Here is a 5,914-nt window from a genome sequence, read left to right as displayed (position 1 = left end):
ATAATGTAATAGGGCCCAGTGACTCTGAGTGACCCTTATAAATAGTAGCCTTGGGATTCGTGTAAGGGGGATTACCATTATTCAGAGCATAGGGTTTTAGGGTTTTACGTTTTTAGCTTTGGATTACTGTTCACGTTAAGGCATTTTCCATTTTTCTGCTTTCAATTGCAATTTCGTTTTTTTTGTTCCTTCTTCTACTTTCATTTATGTTTTCTGCCTTTAGCTTCATTTACGTTTCTGCTTTTGTTGAGCTTATGGAAGGCTAAATTCCTAGTGTTGTTTCCCTCTGAGGATGAAGCGTAATTCTCTTTGAGGTTCTGTTTTTAATGTTGCTCTCCTATCGGTTTTCCCTTCACCAATTAACACACATGCGTTCTGTTAATCTGTGCACGCTTCATGTTTGATTAATTGCCTCTGTGCTTAAATTGTGTTCGTGCTTAATGAAAAAGGGGTTAATTGGTGTGTGTGTTGCTTAATCACATATTGACAGCCCTAAGTTGATTTTCGCTTAGTAAATTACATTTGGGTTGGAGTAAGTGGTTAATTGCCAGGGGTGAAATCCTCATAACCTAGGATAAAAGAATGGCTTCTAAATCAGAGGAAACAACACGTTTTTACTATTATTAATTTCGTATTCCAATCTGCTTGTTCTTAAATTCACAAAACAAACACAACCCCCCCCCCCCCCTCCAATTGTTACTGTCATAACGAAGCATATTATGAACATTTGGTTAGTCATTGCTCGTTGGGAAACGACCTAGGATCACTTCCTAGTTACTGCATTCTAATGTTTATTTGATTCGGGTACGGCCTCGATCAAATTTGGCGCCGTTGCCAGGGAGCAGTGTCCAAAGGTTCATAATAGCTAGTGATTCGTGTTTTATGTTTAGTTGTTTTATGCTTTCGTGTTGTGTTAGTGTTGTTTAGTGTCTTGTTATTTTGTTTAGTGTGGTGTTTTGTTTTAATTTTTTTGTTCAGCGCTTCCCCTATTTCAGTTTTTGTGTTTTGCTGTGAATAGTGCTTTGCGACGGATTTAGCGACTACTTTTGCTGACCTGGAAAACAAGTAGTAGAACAAATCCATTAGTGACTGAATTAGTGACTGCTGCTGACAATTTAATTGGCGATTTTTGTTTTGATAGTTAGGGTTGTTATTTTTGGCTGAATTTTGGTGTGGTAGGTTCTTTTGACTCATATTATGTGTGAAAAATACCAGGAACACTTGTTGTGGCTAGATTTGAGAGATTCAAAAAAATTTGAGAACTTGTGTTTAGCAAAACTTCAAACAGCCATAACTTTTGCTCCGGGTATCAGAATGACTATTATTATATATGTATTTGGGGTAGAAAAAAATTTCCTATGTTTAGCTAGCTTGCCAAAGGCAGGTTGAGGTCTCTTCCTAGCCAAAATCGCATGTTTACTAGTTTTTTTTTTTTTTCAAGTTTTATTGTTTTATTTTACTAAACTTTCCTTAGGTAGCTTCCATAGTTAGACTTTGAATTTTTGTCTGAAACTTTTTGTGCTATCTTTTCATGATTTTAGGGTGGTTCTCACAAAATTTCAAGTCATTTGGATATCATTTAATGGTAGTTGTAGTTCAAACCTACACTGTTACTTGCATAAGAAGGCAACTAGTTGTGTATGCTGAATGTAGTGTATGACTAGAGGCAATCCATCTGACTTACAACCCTTTGATCCTATGATAGATAGGACATTTCATAGATTAGTTAGGCATCATTTTATACCTTTTAAGCATCCTGAGCATTCTGTTACTGGTGAGTCTGTGCATTCTGTTATTGGTGATTTTGAACATCCTGATTTTGAACATCCTGATTTTGAGCATTATAATTTTGAACATTCTGAGAACATGGCACAACCTCCACCCCATGAGAGGACTCTAAGGGAAATGGCTGCACCTGATTTCACCTACGAAAGCTTATGCATCCAATACCCTGATGAGGATGTCCCATATGTTCTTAAAACTGGACTGTTCCATTTGCTTCCAAAGTTTCATGGCCTTGCAGGTGAAGACCCGCACAAACATCTGAAAGAATTCCATATTGTCTGCTCCACCATGAAACCCCCAGATGTCCAAGAGGAACACATATGTCTGAAGGCTTTTCCTCATTCTTTAGAGGGAGTGGCAAAGGACTGGCTATATTACCTTGCTCCAGGGTCCATCACGAGCTGGGATGACCTCAATAGAGTATTCCTAGAAAAAAATTTCCCTGCTTCCAGGACCACGACCATCAGAAAGGATATTCCAGGCATTAAACAACTCAGTGGAGAGAGCCTATATGAATAATGGGAGAGATTTAAAAAACTATGCGCTAGTTGCCCCCACCACCAGATTTCTGAGCAGCTTCTTCTCCAATATTTTTATGAAGGACTCAGTGACTTGGAGAGAAGTATGATAGATGCTGCCAGTGGTGGAGCCCATGGAGACATGACCCCTGTTGAAGCCAGAAATTTAATCGAGAAGATGGCTTCCAACTCCCAACAGTTTAGCGCCAGAAATGATGCTATATTCATTAAAGGAGTGCATGAAGTAGCCACAAACTCATCTGCATCATCTAAAACTAAGAAGCTTGAGGGTAAACTAGATGCCTTGGTTAACCTGGTAACCCAGCTGGCCTTGAATCAGAAATCTGTACCAGTCGTAAGACTCTATGGTTTATGCTCCTCTGCCGACCACCATACAGACCTCTGCCCTTCTGTGCAGCAATCTGAAGCAATTGAATAGCTTGAAGCTTATGCTGCAAACATCTACAATAGACCTCCTCAACCTCAGCAGCAAAATCAGCCACAATAGAACAATTATGACCTCTCCAGCAACAGGTACAATCCCGGGTGGAGGAATCATCCCAACCTTAGATGGTCGAATCCTTCACAACAGCAGCAACAACAACAACAACCTTATTTTTAGAATGTTGCTGGCCCAAGTAGACCATACGTTCCTCCACCAATCCAGCAGCAACAACAACAACAACAACAACAGCCCCAGAAACAACAAACAGTTTAGGCTCCTCCGCAACCTTCCCTTGAAGAACTTATGAGGCAAATGACTATGCAAAATATGTAGTTTCAACAAGAAACCAGAGCCTCCATTCAGAGCTTATCTAATCAGATGGGACAATTGGCTACACAGTTAAATCAACAACAGTCCCAGAATTCTGACAGATTACCTTCTCAATCTGTCAAGAATCCCAAAAATGTGAGTGTCATTACTTTGAGGTCGGGAAAGTAGTGTCAAGGACCTCAACCAGTAGCATCTTCCATATCCCCAAATGAACCTGCCCAACTTCACTCTACTCCAGAAAAAGATGATGACAAAAATTTAAAGAGTAAGTTACCTAACAATTTCTATGCAGGTGAATCTTCCATTGGTAATTCTGATTTACAGAAGCAGCATATCCCTCTTCCATTCCCTCCAAGAGCAATTTCCAACAAAAAAATGGAAGAGGCAGAGAAGGAGATCTTGGAAACATTTAGAAAAGTAGAGGTAAACATACCTTTGCTGGATGCAATAAAGCAAATTCCAAGGTATGCTAAATTCTTGAAGGAGTTGTGCACTAATAAGCGGAAGCTTAAAGGAAGTGAAAGAATTAGCATGGGCAGAAATGTCTCCGCATTGATTGGTAAATCTGTTCCCCAAATCCCTGAAAAATGTAAAGATCCAGGTACATTCAGCATACCTTGTATTATAAGGAACAGTAAGTTTGACAATGCCATGCTAGATTTAGGAGCTTTTGTTAGTGTTATGCCTCTGTTTATTTATAATTCTCTATCTCTTGGTCCTTTGCAGTCAACTAATGTGGTAATTCATTTAGCTAATAGAAGTGTTGCCTATCCTGCTGGTTTCATAGAGGATGTCTTAGTTAGAGTTGGTGAACTAATTTTCCCTGTTGAATTTTATATTTTTAATATGGAGGAGAGATTTTCTCAAGGATCAGTTCCCATCATTCTAGGTAGACCTTTTATGAAAACTGCTAGAACTAAGATAGATGTATATGCAGGCACATTATCTATGGAGTTTGGTGATATAACTATTCATTTTAATATTCTTGATGCTATGAAACACCCATCTGAAGATCTTTCTGTATTTCGTGCTGAAATAATTGACCATATTGTTGATGAATACACGACTGATCTTCATTCTAATCTGTATGTCTGTCACATTTCATGCATTGAATCTGAATTTGTACTTGATCATATGTCTGAATTTGATGCTGAGAGTGAATCTGAATTTGATATTGATTACACGTCTAGTGATGTTTTACCTCTTGAGATTGATTTTCTAGAGTCAAATAGAACTAACCATGTTTCAGGAAGTACATATACCTCTGACTTTCTTTATGAGGTACAGGCTGAGAAACCATCTCATTCTACCACTATCCAGCTGGCCACACCAGAATTGAAGCCTCTGCCATCAAATTTAAAATATGCTTACTTGGATGATAGCAAAAGTTTCCCAGTAATTATATCTGCCTCCCTTGCTGGTGAGCAAGAGGAGAAGCTGTTATCAGTTCTCAAGAAGCATAAGAAGGCTATAGGTTGGACCTTGGCGGACATTCCTGGTATTAGCCCATCCACATGTATGCATCGGATAAATTTAGAGGATGGGGCAAAACCAGTAAGACAGCCACAAAGAAGACTCAACCCGGTGATTCTTGATGTAGTGAAGAAAGAGGTAACCAAGCTTTTGCAAGCTGGAATCATTTATCCTATCTCCGACAGCCAATGGGTGAGTCCCGTCCAAGTAGTCCCAAAGAAAACTGGCCTCACCGTGATAAAAAAATAAGAAGAAGGAGTTGATTCCTACTCGGGTTCAGAACAGTTGGAGAGTCTGCATCGACTATAGGAGGCTGAACCATGTTACCAAAAAGGACCATTTTCCCCTGCCATTCATTGACCAGATGCTTGAACGCCTGGCAGGTAAATCTCACTACTGTTTCCTTGATGATTTTTCTGGTTATATGCAAATCACTATTGCTCCTGAGGATCAGGAAAAGACTACATTCACCTGCCCCTTCGGTACTTTTGCCTATAGGAGGATGCCTTTCAGCCTGTGCAATGCCCCTGGTACCTTCCAGCGGTGCATGATCATTATTTTTAGTGATTTTTTAGAAAATTGCATATAGGTGTTTATGGATGATTTCACTGTATATGGATCCTTTTTTTATGTTTGTTTGGATAGTCTGGAAAAGGTTTTGAGTAGAAGCATTCAAACTAACCTTGTTCTAAATTTTGAAAAATGTCATTTTATGGTTGAGCAAGGTATAGTTTTAGGACACATTATTTCCAATAAAGGCATTGAAGTAGATCCTGCAAAAATTTCTGTTATTTCACAATTACCTTACCCCTCTTGCGTGTGAGAGGTGCAATCTTTTCTTGGTCATGCAGGATTCTACAGGCGCTTTATTAGAGATTTTAGCAAAGTAGCCCTTCCACTATCCAACTTGTTGCAAAAGGAGGTGGAGTTTGACTTCAATGATAAATGCAAAGAGGCTTTTGATTGCCTCAAAAGAGCACTGACTACCACCCCCATCATCCAAGCACCCGACTGGACAACCCCTTTTGAGCTTATGTGTGATGCATCAAATTATGCTTTGGGGGCTGTCCTTGCTCAGAAAACTGATATTGCCCAGGGTGATATATTATGCTTCCAGGACTTTAGATGTTGCCTAAGCGAATTATACTACTACTGAGAAAAAGCTACTAGCCATAGTTTTTGCTCTTGAAAAATTTCGTTCTTATTTGCTTGGTACTCACATTATTGTTTATACTGACCATGCAGCTCTAAAGTACTTGTTGAAGAAGGCTGATTCAAAGCCTAGGTTGATCCGATGGATGCTCTGGCTCCAAGAGTTTGACTTGGAGATCCGTGATAGGAGCGGAGCACAAAATTTAGTTGC

The 5,914-nt window shown here is 39.4% G+C and overlaps 1 non-coding gene across 1 annotated transcript; it reads right to left on the bottom strand.

The window, feature by feature from the left end:
- Nucleotides 1-2,244: 2,244 nt before the first annotated feature.
- On the bottom strand, nt 2,245-2,351 carry LOC114369095. Its single transcript, XR_003657552.1, has one exon. It is a non-coding gene; the product is annotated as a small nucleolar RNA R71 (small nucleolar RNA).
- Nucleotides 2,352-5,914: the final 3,563 nt, after the last annotated feature.

The sequence above is a fragment of the Glycine soja genome, chromosome 9 (assembly GCF_004193775.1).
Source record: "Glycine soja cultivar W05 chromosome 9, ASM419377v2, whole genome shotgun sequence".
In the NCBI taxonomy this organism is placed as follows: domain Eukaryota; kingdom Viridiplantae; phylum Streptophyta; class Magnoliopsida; order Fabales; family Fabaceae; genus Glycine; species Glycine soja.
This window is presented reverse-complemented; position numbering and strand designations above follow the sequence as displayed.